Raw genomic sequence first — 10421 nt, 5'->3', positions numbered from 1 at the left:
AGCCACCATGTGGTTGCTGGGAATTGAACTCAGGACCTTTGGAAGAGCAGTCAGTGCTCTTAACCACTGAGCCATCTCTCCAGCCCCCTGGAACTAACTCTTGTAGACCAGGCTGGTCTCGAACTCACAGAGATCGTCTGCCTCTGCCTCCCAAGTGCTGGGATTAAAGGCGTGCACCACCACCGCCTGGCTTTGAAGACAGAATTATTGATCTGTAATATGTATCAAAAAACTGTTCAGAATGTTGAACTGAGAGATGGGAAATCAAAAATGAGATTAAACAAATATAGAGGTTACTGTAAAAATGATGTAAATGGATAGTTACAATTCCACTTTAAAATAGGGAAAATGAAGGCACAGCATTATTTAAAGTATTAAGAGCTTTAAACTTTTCAAAAACTAATAATATTTAAGCCTATAGATTTATGAATGTTGTATCTCAGCTAATATGAATTAAAAAGAGAAAATGGGCTGGCTAGATGGCTTGATGTTTATCGCACAAGCTTGATGATCTGAGTTTGTTCCCAAGAACCCATGTGGAGGTAGAGAGTTGACCTCTTAAAGTTGTCTTATGACCTCCAGACTACGTGATGGCCTATGCCTGATGACATGAATCTGATCCCTGGAATCCACATAGTGAAAGAAGAAAACTGATTATTGTAGGCATGCACACATGTATACACATACCACACGCACACACTCAGATAAATAAATAAACATTAAAAAAATTAGGAGCTGGAGAGAAGGGATCATGTTTAAGAACACTGCTTCCCTTCCAGAGGACCTGAGATTGTTTTCCAGCATCCATGTTAGGTAGCTCACAAATATAACTATAACTCCAGTTCCAGGGGATCTGGCTCCCATTTCTGGCCCAAGGGCAACCACACATGTGACATACAATACACACAAACACACATAAATAAAAAATAATTTTTTATTTTTAAAAATACGTTTCGTTTTTTTTTTTTTTTTTTTTTCATTCTTCAAGACAAGGTTTCTCTGTGAAATAGCTCTGGCTGTCCTGGAACTCTCTTTGTAGACAAGCTGGCTTCAAAGTCACAGAGATATGCCTGCTTCTGCCTCCCAAGTGTTGGGATTAAAAGCATGTGCTGGAGAAATGGTTGAGAGCACTGGCTGTACTTTCAGAGGTCCTGAATTAAAGTCCCAGCAGCCACATGGTGGCTCACAACCATCCATAATGGGATCTCTTCTGGCATAAAGATATGCATGCAGATAGAACATTCATATACATAAAATAAATAAATAATTTTTTTAAAGTGTATGCCACCATCACCTGGCCAGCCTTCTTTGTTTGCTCTGGATTATTATTTTTATATATGTATATGTCTATATGTGTTTATGTACAAATATATAAATACAACCTGATGAGTCTGCTTTTGTTTGTGTGTACATGGCTTCAAGGCTGACCACTGTACATTGGACAACCAGATAAGGGGCTTATCCCTGGGAGAGGCTAATTCTCCTTCTCCCCACATTTATTAGTTGCCTGTAGTTCTTTGTCTAGAGTGGTACTCTATGAAATTTTCCTTCTTCCACATTAATATGTCTATTGATACTGTCATTATTGCAATTTTGTTTATGCAGCCATTTGTAGGAGAGACTGTTTCACCACAGACTTCTTGGTATTTTGGCTCTTACAGTTTTTCTATTAGCTCTTCTGAGATGTTCTCTGAGCCACAGATGCAGGAGCTGTGCTATAGATATATCTGTTGAGACTGGGCTCCCATTGATGTCTGGCAGGAAGCACACAGGCATGATACTCAAGTAGTGGCTGAGAGCTTTGCATCCTGATGCATGGCAGCAGGAAGACGGAGAGAGACACTGGGTCTGGTGTGGGATTTTGAGACCTCCAGTGACACACCTCCCCCAACAAGGCCACACCTCCCAGTCTTTTCCAAGCAGTTTAGCAACTGGAAACCACACATTCTAATTCTTGAGTCTATTGGAGCAATTCACATTCAAACCACCACATACATAGTGCATTCTGCTTACTGTCACCTTTTCTGAACCCCTCCCTACCCTCTTTACCCAACTCCACAATCCCTTTTCTACCTACATTGATGTCTTAATCAGTGACCATCAATTTGGAAATAAGCATTGGAGCCTAGTGGGCTCCTCAGTGAAGTATCTATGTCCTTAAATTCTGACAATATTCCTTATTTTTGAAAACAAGGTAAAAAAAATGAAGTCAGTATGAATAGAGTAAGAGGAGAAAAGAAGCCGAACCTGTGTCCTCTAGATTTGTTTTTCCTTTTAGCTGTTGTGTTGTCTATGCTGAATTCCTTGCATTTCTGTATTCATTTTAGTAATACCTTGTGAGATCATAGGTAGGATTTAAAAACAAATCAAAACAAGACAAAAAAACAAGTGGAGAATAGTGTTACATGTCTATAATCCTATCCACAGGTTGGCTTAAAAAAGAAACAAACTAAATGCAGTGGTGGCACACTCCTGTAATCCCATCGGTTGAGCAGTGGAAGCCACAGGATCAGGATTCACTATGATCCTCAGCTATACAGAGAGTTTAGGCCAACCAGGACAGGCTACAGAAGACCCTTTCATTAAAAAAACAGAAGAGCAGTCTTTAGGCTGCAGAGGTGGCTCAAGGTTAAGAGCACTTGCTGCTTCTCCAGAGGACCAGAGGTTGATTCTCAGCACTGTGTCATGCAGCTCACGACAACCTAGAACTCCAACTCCAGAGCATCTGATACCCATTTCTGGCTTTTGTAGGTGTGTGCTTGCCTTAATTCTAGCACTCTAGAGGCAGAGGCAGAGGCAGGTGAATCTCTGAGTTCGAAGCCAGCCTGATCTACAGAGTGAGTTCCAGGACAGTCAGGGCTACACAGAGAAACACTGTCTTGGAAAAAACAAAACAAAATAGTAAAAGACGAAAATAAAAAAACAAAAAAACTTTTGATTTTAGTTTCCATATCTTATTGTCTTTAGAGAAAGTAATCTATATGATAGTTATCTTCTGAAGTTATTGCATCATCCAGTATTGGGGCTTATATTTGTATTTTTGGTTGTGAGCCTAGCTTTTAATGCTTGAGCCATCATCTTAGCCCAGTGGCTTATATTTGTAAATATTACATTGGATGTTGAAAATTTTTGTATTCCATTTTTAGGTGTTTATGTTTCCTTAACAGCCTGAACTTAGTCACTGCAACTCTAAGAAATAACAGAGAAATCCCTTGTGCTCTTTACCCACTTCCTTCCGGATAGAAACTTTGTTTTGAGACAGACTCTCAAGGAGCCGCTGCTGACCTTCAGCTCCCTATGTAGCTGTGCTTGAACTTGAACTACTCTTCATTCTGCCCCCTTCCAGGTGGTGGGATTGCAAGCCAGCACTAACAGAAATGTTTTAGTTATAACTAGGAAGTGGCACTAATACAATCTACTGATTTTATTCACACCTCCCAGATTGTTTGTTATTAGACTGTTTCTTGCTGGCCTGGAACTTGCATGTAGTTCATGTTGTCCTGGAACTCACAGAAATCTGAATACTTCAGCCTTCCAAATGCTGGGGTTACAAGTGTGTGCTACCATACTCAACTTGACTTCCCAGTTCACTGTGTGTGTGTGTGTGTGTGTGTGCATGCGCGCGTGCGTGAGCGTGTGTGTGCATGTGTGTGGTCATGTACTTGAACTTGCTTTGTAGTGAAGGATGATCTTGAACTCCTGATCCTGCTACTTTCACCTCCCTAGGGCAGGGATTGCAGGTGTACACTCCCACGCCCAGTTGTCATGTCACTTTTATAACCATATTTGCTTCCCTTTTGCTTCTTTCCTAATTCCCAACCACTGGAACCAAGAATCTGCCTTTTCCTGTTGCTGTGATAAAATATCTTGATAGAAGCAGTTTAAGGTGAAATAGTTTATTTTGGTCCAGACCTTAAGGATATGGATCATCATGGTAGAGCAGTTAAGACTGTAAGCACTTGAAGCAGTCTTGTTGCATTTACAGTTCATTAGCAAGAGGAGAGCAATGAATGAATGCTTGTGCTGAGCTGTCGTCCTCATTTTTATTCATTCTGGAACCCAAGCCTAGGGAACTGTGCACTCTCTTTAGGTGTGTCTTCCCATTTCAGTTAACCTAATCCAGAGACTCCCTCACAGGTATGTCCAGAGGCTTGTCTCCTCAGTAATACTAGATCCTGTTAGTTCATATTAGCCATCACGCTGTCTTCCCATTTCTAATACTGTTTGAAGTGGTTGTGTGTGTGTGTGTGTGTGTGTGTGTGTATGAGTGTATTGCCTGCGTGTATGTCTGTAATACATGCATGTCTGGTGCCTTCAGGTGTCAGAAGAGGGCAAGGGCATCAGCTCTCCCAGAACTGGAGTCACACATGGTTGTGAACCACCATGTGGGTGCTAGGATTCAAACCCAGCTCCTCTTCAAGAACTACTCTTAACCACTGAGCCATCTTTTCAGCTTTTGTTTCTAGAATTTTATTTATTTATTTATTTGTTTGTTTGTTTGTTTGTTTGTTGGGACAGGGTCTCTCTAAGTAGCTCCAGTTGTCCTGGAACTTACTTGCTGTATAGACCAGGCTGACCTTGAACTCACAGAGATCCACCTGCCTCTGCTTTCCAAACGCTCTGATTCTGTACCACCAAGCCATTTCTAAACTTTTTATCACTTAAAAATGTTATACTGGAGCTAGGCAAGTTGGCGTTATCTTAAGCTTTCAAGAGACTGTGGTTAGAGAATTGTTTGAACCCAAGAGTTCAAGACCAACCTGGGCACCATAGTGAGACAATATCTCAAACAAATAAAACAGCAAAACAGTACAAAATCCACCAAGTCATCAATGGAATCATAGTATGAAAACTTTTGGGATTTGTTTACTTTGTCCAGTAATAAATTTCTAGACATGTATTTAGATTTTGCACTCATCAGTAATTCATTTTGGAGGTTGGGGATATAACTCAGTTGTTAGAGTGCTTGCCTAATGATGGGGGAGAGTCTTCTGTTTTGTGTTAATTTCATTGGTTAAATAAAGAGACTGCCCTGGTCCTTTAATAGGACAGAAAATTAGGTAGGCGGAGTAGACTGAACAGAATTCTGGGAGAAAGAAAGCCGAGTCAGGCAGTCACCATGATTCTCCCATCCGACACAGACGCAGGTTAAGATCTTCCCTGGTAAGCCACCTCGTGGTGCTACACACATTAGAAATGGGTTAAAGCAAGATGTGAGAATTAGCCAGTAAGAGGCTGGAACTAATGGGCCAGGCAGTGTTCAAAAGAATACAGTTTCCGTGTAATTATTTCGGGTAAAGCTAGCCGTACAGAGCTGGGCGGGAACACAGCCCGCCACAGCTCCTACAACAGCCTAATATGAATGAGAGCCCTGGGTTTGAGTCCAGTTCTGCACCAGGGAGGCAGAGGTAGAAAGATTGGGAGTTCAAGGTGACCCTCAGCTACTTGTCAAGTTTGAGGTTATTCTGTCAAACATGAGACTCAAAAAAGAAACTTCTTTCCTAATCATAAAATATTTATTCCACTTACATGAACTTAGTACATATGTTCTTAACTGTTGTGCTTGGAATTGTACATGAATTTTTCATGTGGCATTAAACAAGAGTAACCTTTATTTATAGTTATTTTCTTGTTTACTGTTTCTATATCATCTGCATGTTGGCAAGAAAATAAGAAAAGTGATAAATTTTCCTAACTTCCTTGCTTGGTGGCCATGTTAACCTCCCAGTGTCATTCTGATTTTAGTATATGGCTATCAGAGCGAGCACAATAGCACTTTATATTGCCCTATTTTCCTTACTATGTTGGTACCACATGCTATGTTACAATTTGCATTTTGAAGGCTGTCCAAGCTGAGTCCAGCCTCCCCACCCTCCTTTTTGGTTAGCATACAAGAAATGTAATTCTAACTTTTTGTTTGTTTGATACAGGTTCTCACTATGCAGCTCTGGCTGTCCTAGAACTCACTAGACCAGGCTAACCTCAAACTCAGAGATCTGCCTGCCCTGCCTTCTGAGTGCTGGGATTAAAGGCATACCCTGCTGTTATTCTAACTTTTGACTGTTAGAAATAAAGCTGTTGTCAACATTCATGTGAAGGTTTTTGTGTGAATTTAAGTTTTTGTTTTCCTAGGATCAATGTCCAGGGCCAAGGCAGTTTTATTTGTATGGATTTCTGTTCACTGCTGCATTCATAGAGGTTGCAGAATCTCTTAAGGTTTGTATGTTTATCATGTTTGAACCTTTTCTTTCTTACCTGTGTATAACATTGCCTCCTATTGGTTTTTGCCTTAAAGTTAGTATATCAGATACTAAAATTGTATCTCAGCTTTTGGTTCATATTTGCCTTCTCTTTCTGTGTGTTTTAATCTTTATTTATTTGTTATGTACAGTGTGTCTACAGGCCAGAAGAGGGCACCAGATCTCATTATAGATAGTTGTGAGCCGCCATGTGGTTGCTGGGAATTGATCTTGGGACCTTTGGAAGAGCAGTCAGTGGTCCTAACCTCTAAACCATCAAGCCCCCTCTGTGTGTTTTTCAGTTATTATATTTCTGGCTCTTTCAGTTTTCTAAAGGTATATCTTTGTTTGTTTGAGACAGGTTTTCTCTCTATATCCCTGGCTGTCCTGGAACTCTCTGCGTCTTGAACTCTCAGAGATCTGCCTGCCTCTGCCTTCCAGAAGTGCAGGGACCAAAGGTGTGTGTCACTATGTCCAGCTAAAGTATATTGTTTATAGTAAACATTGTTGGAATTTTATATCCAGTCTGAGAGACTTTTTCATTGATAATTTTATCCCACATGTAGTTGTTGATATTATTAATGCTAGTTTCTTTAATTTTATTTCATATTTCCTACTTACTAATATTTTAATTTTGTTTTTATTTCTTCTTTCCTATTTTCCACAGTCTATATTATGGTAGATGTTTCAATTTGAGGTTTGTTTTGTTTGCTTTATTAACATTTTCTTAGTTTTATATTCCTTTTGTCGTGGATATTAAGACCTTTATTCCACTTACATGATTTTTAAGTTTAAAAATATCCCTTTCATTTTCACAATAACACAGCCCCTTTTCCTTTCCATATCAGCAGGTAGAGAAGTGTCTACTGAACATAAATCTGGCCATATAAATGGCTGTCCAAAGGAATGACTCTTTAATTGACAGAACAGTGCCAGCTGGGTTTTATAGCACATGCCTATAATTCTTGGCTTTTGTGGAGGTAAAGCTGAAGAATTTTGAGTTTGAGGCAAACTCTAGGTATGTTGTGTAAGCCAATCTGAAAAAAAAATCTCGAATAACAAAACTAAACAAAATATAGATTGCCTGAGATGAGCCAGGTATTTTTCTGTTTTGCTGTTTTTTAAGTCATACAGATTTTTGTTGTTTCTTTTTTTTTCTTTTTTTTTCCTTCCTTCCTTCCTTCCTTCCTTCCTTTCTTTCTTTCTTTCTTTCTTTCTTTCTTTCTTTCTTTCTGAGATAGGCTCTCTGTATTTAGCCTTGGCTGGGCTGGAAGTGGCCATGAGGATCAGGCTAGATTTGGACTAACAGAAACCTGCCTGCCTCTGCTTCTTGAGTTTAAATGGGTTAAAGGTGTACAATACCATCCCCAACAGTCACACAGATTTTTTTAAAAAAGATTTATTTTTATTCTTTGTAATTATATGTAGGTGTATATGTCTGCATGTGGGGATGTGCACATACATTCAGTGCCTGTGGAGACCAGAGGTGTTAGATCCTTGGAGCTGGAGTTAGAGAAAGTTGTGAGAATTCAGGTCCTCTGGGAGAGCAGAAACTGCTCTTAACTTCTGATAGTCATACAGATACCAAATTGCAGATTATTTTATAGTATGCACTTCTGCTCTTTGAATTCAAGTCTTATATATAATTTCCAAGGTATTTTATTAATAATTATTTATTCTTTTCCTCTTTTTTTTTTTTTTTTTTTTTTTTTACTTTTGAGGCAGAGTTTCTCTGTGTAGCACTGGCTGTCCTGGAACTCACTCTGTAGACCAGGCTGGCCTTTAGTTCACTCAGAGATCTGTCTGCCTCTGCCTCCCAAGTGCTGGGATCAAAAGTGTGTGCCACACCACCCAGCTATTCTTAATAATTCTTCTATCTATCTATCTATCTATCTATCTATCTATCTATCTATCTAGTATACAATATTCTGTCTGTGTGTATGCCTTCAGGCCAGAAGAGGGCACCAGACCCCATTACAGATGATTGTGAGCCACCATGTGGTTGCTGGGAATTGAACTCAGGACCTTTGGAAGAGCAGGCAATGCTCTTAACCTCTGAGCCATCTCTCCAGCCCCTCTTAATAATTCTTTACTGGTTTTAGTTGCATACCACACAAGTATTATTTATAGTAAATAAGCAGACCCATTTTATTTTGCTTTTTGTGATAGTTAGTTTTATGTTAACTTGGCACAAGCTAGAGCCATTTGGGAAGAGGGAACCTCAATTGAGAAAATGCCTTCAATAGATTAGCCTGTGGGCAAACTTGTGGGGCATTTTCTTGATTGATGATTCATATGGGAGATCCCAGTTCACTGTGGACTGGTAGTCCTGGTGCTGTAAGAAAACAGCCTGAGCAAGTCATGAGGAGCAAGCTACTAAAAAGAACATTCCAATAAATTCCTCTGTTTCAGTTTTTGCCTTGAGTTCTTGCCCTGACTCCCTTCAATGATGGACTGTGATGTAAAAGTGAAATTGAAATAAACCATTTCCTCTCCAAGTTGCTTTATGACAAAACATGGTGTCAGCAACAGAAACGCTAAGATGAATTAGTACTAGGCCATGGGATATTGCATTGACTGTCCCGACCATGTGTGTTTTGAGAGGAGTCTGGTAGCATTTGGATTTTGAGCTGGAGAAGCCATTGAGTGCTCAGAGCACTGTGGGCTGTTCTGTAGGAGTGTAGAAGATAATGGTGGAAGCCCAGCATGTGATAGAGGCCTGGCTTGTGAGGTTTCAGAAGGAAACCGAGACTCAGGGCCAGTTATGTGATATTTTGAATTAAGAATCTGTGGTCCTGGTCAGCTGAGGTGGAAAAATTGGCTGTAATTAACAAGAGACCAGAACCACTGAAGTGAAACCTTTCTTTTGATGGAATAATTGGTGCTGGTTAGCTGGAGCTATGAAATTAATGGTGATTAAGAAGAGACCAGCAGCATTAAGAATTGTCTATCTGGGAGTTTCTCCCTGAATGTCAGCACACAGAAGCTCTGGTATAGAGGGAGCTGAGGATGTATCTGGGGCATATAAGAAAACCAAACTGAGGGCTGGAGAGATGGCTCAGAGGTTAAGAGCACTGACTGTTCATTCAATCCCCTGAGTTCAATCCCCAGCAACCTCATGGTGGCTCACAACCATTTGTAATGAGATCTGGTGCCCTCTTCTGGCCTGTAGGGATACATGTAGGCAGAACACTGAATACAAAATAAATAAATAAATCTTTAAAAAAAAGGGGGGGGGAACTCACTCTGTAGACCAGGATGACTTTGCACTCACAGAGATCCACCTGTCTCTGCCTCCTAAGTGCTAGGATTAAAGGTATATGTCACCACCACCTGGCCTTCATTTCTTGCTTTTTTTCCTATTTATACCATTCATTTTATATTTTATTTTTTATTTTTACTTTTTAAAATTTATTTATTATGTATACAGTGTTCTTCCTCCATGTGTGTCTGCAGGCCAAATGAAGGCATCAGATCTCATTATGGATGGTTGTGAGCCACCATGTGGTGGCTGGGAATTGAACTCAGGACCTCTGGGAGAACAACCAATGCTCTTAACCACTGAGCCATCTCTCTAGCCCCTATTTTATATTTTAAAAAGAGAAAACAAACGGTCTCTTTATTTTACATACCAATCCCAGTTCCTGCTCCCTCCCCTCCTCCCCTTCCTTCCACCTTCCTCCCTACCATCCATCCACTCCTCAGAGAGGGTAAGGCACATTGCTGTGGGAAAGATCCAAGGCCCTCCCTACTATATGTAGGCTGAGCAAGGTATCCATCCAGAGAAAATGGGTTCCCCAAAAGCCAGTACAAGCAGTAGGGATAAATCCTGTTGCCACTGCCAGAGGCCCCACAGTCTGCCCCAGGCATACAAATATCACCCACATTCAGAGGGTTTAATTTGGTCCTATGCTGGCTCCTTCCCTGTCTAGCTGGAGTTGGTGAGCTTCCATTAGCTCAGGTAAACTGTTTCAGTGGGTATACCCATCATGGTCTTGACCTCTTTGCTCATATTCTCACTCCTCTCATTCTTTTTTTTTTAATATTATTTGTTTATTTATTTATTTATTTATTTATTTATTTATTTATTTATTTATTTATGTCTAGAATTCTTTTCCAAGCTCTCTTAGGTTTAATGTGGATTTAGCTGGCACACATTGGCATGCCAATCTGTATGCAGAG

The 10421-nt window shown here is 40.2% G+C and overlaps 1 protein-coding gene across 6 annotated transcripts in view; it reads left to right on the top strand.

Annotated features, from left to right (window-relative positions):
* Ppp6r2 (protein phosphatase 6 regulatory subunit 2) overlaps nucleotides 1–10421 on the top strand; it is an 89892-nt gene that overhangs the window by 25801 nt on the left and 53670 nt on the right. For 4 of the 6 annotated variants that reach the window (XM_050130450.1, XM_050130436.1, XM_050130442.1 and 1 more), the window contains exons 2-3: nucleotides 6133–6216; nucleotides 6601–6697. The gene's annotated coding sequence lies outside the window, so the exon portion shown is untranslated. The remainder of the gene's footprint in view (nucleotides 1–6132; nucleotides 6217–6600; nucleotides 6698–10421) is intronic. The other 2 variants (XM_050130417.1, XM_050130412.1) reach the window with 1 other exon arrangement.

This window comes from Alexandromys fortis, unplaced genomic scaffold (assembly GCF_014885135.2).
Source record: "Alexandromys fortis isolate MF-2015 unplaced genomic scaffold, M_Fortis_MF-2015_v1.1 scaffold_28, whole genome shotgun sequence".
NCBI classification, from domain to species: domain Eukaryota; kingdom Metazoa; phylum Chordata; class Mammalia; order Rodentia; family Cricetidae; genus Alexandromys; species Alexandromys fortis.
Note: the sequence above shows the minus strand (reverse complement) of the source record. Positions and strands in the feature narration are given on the sequence as shown.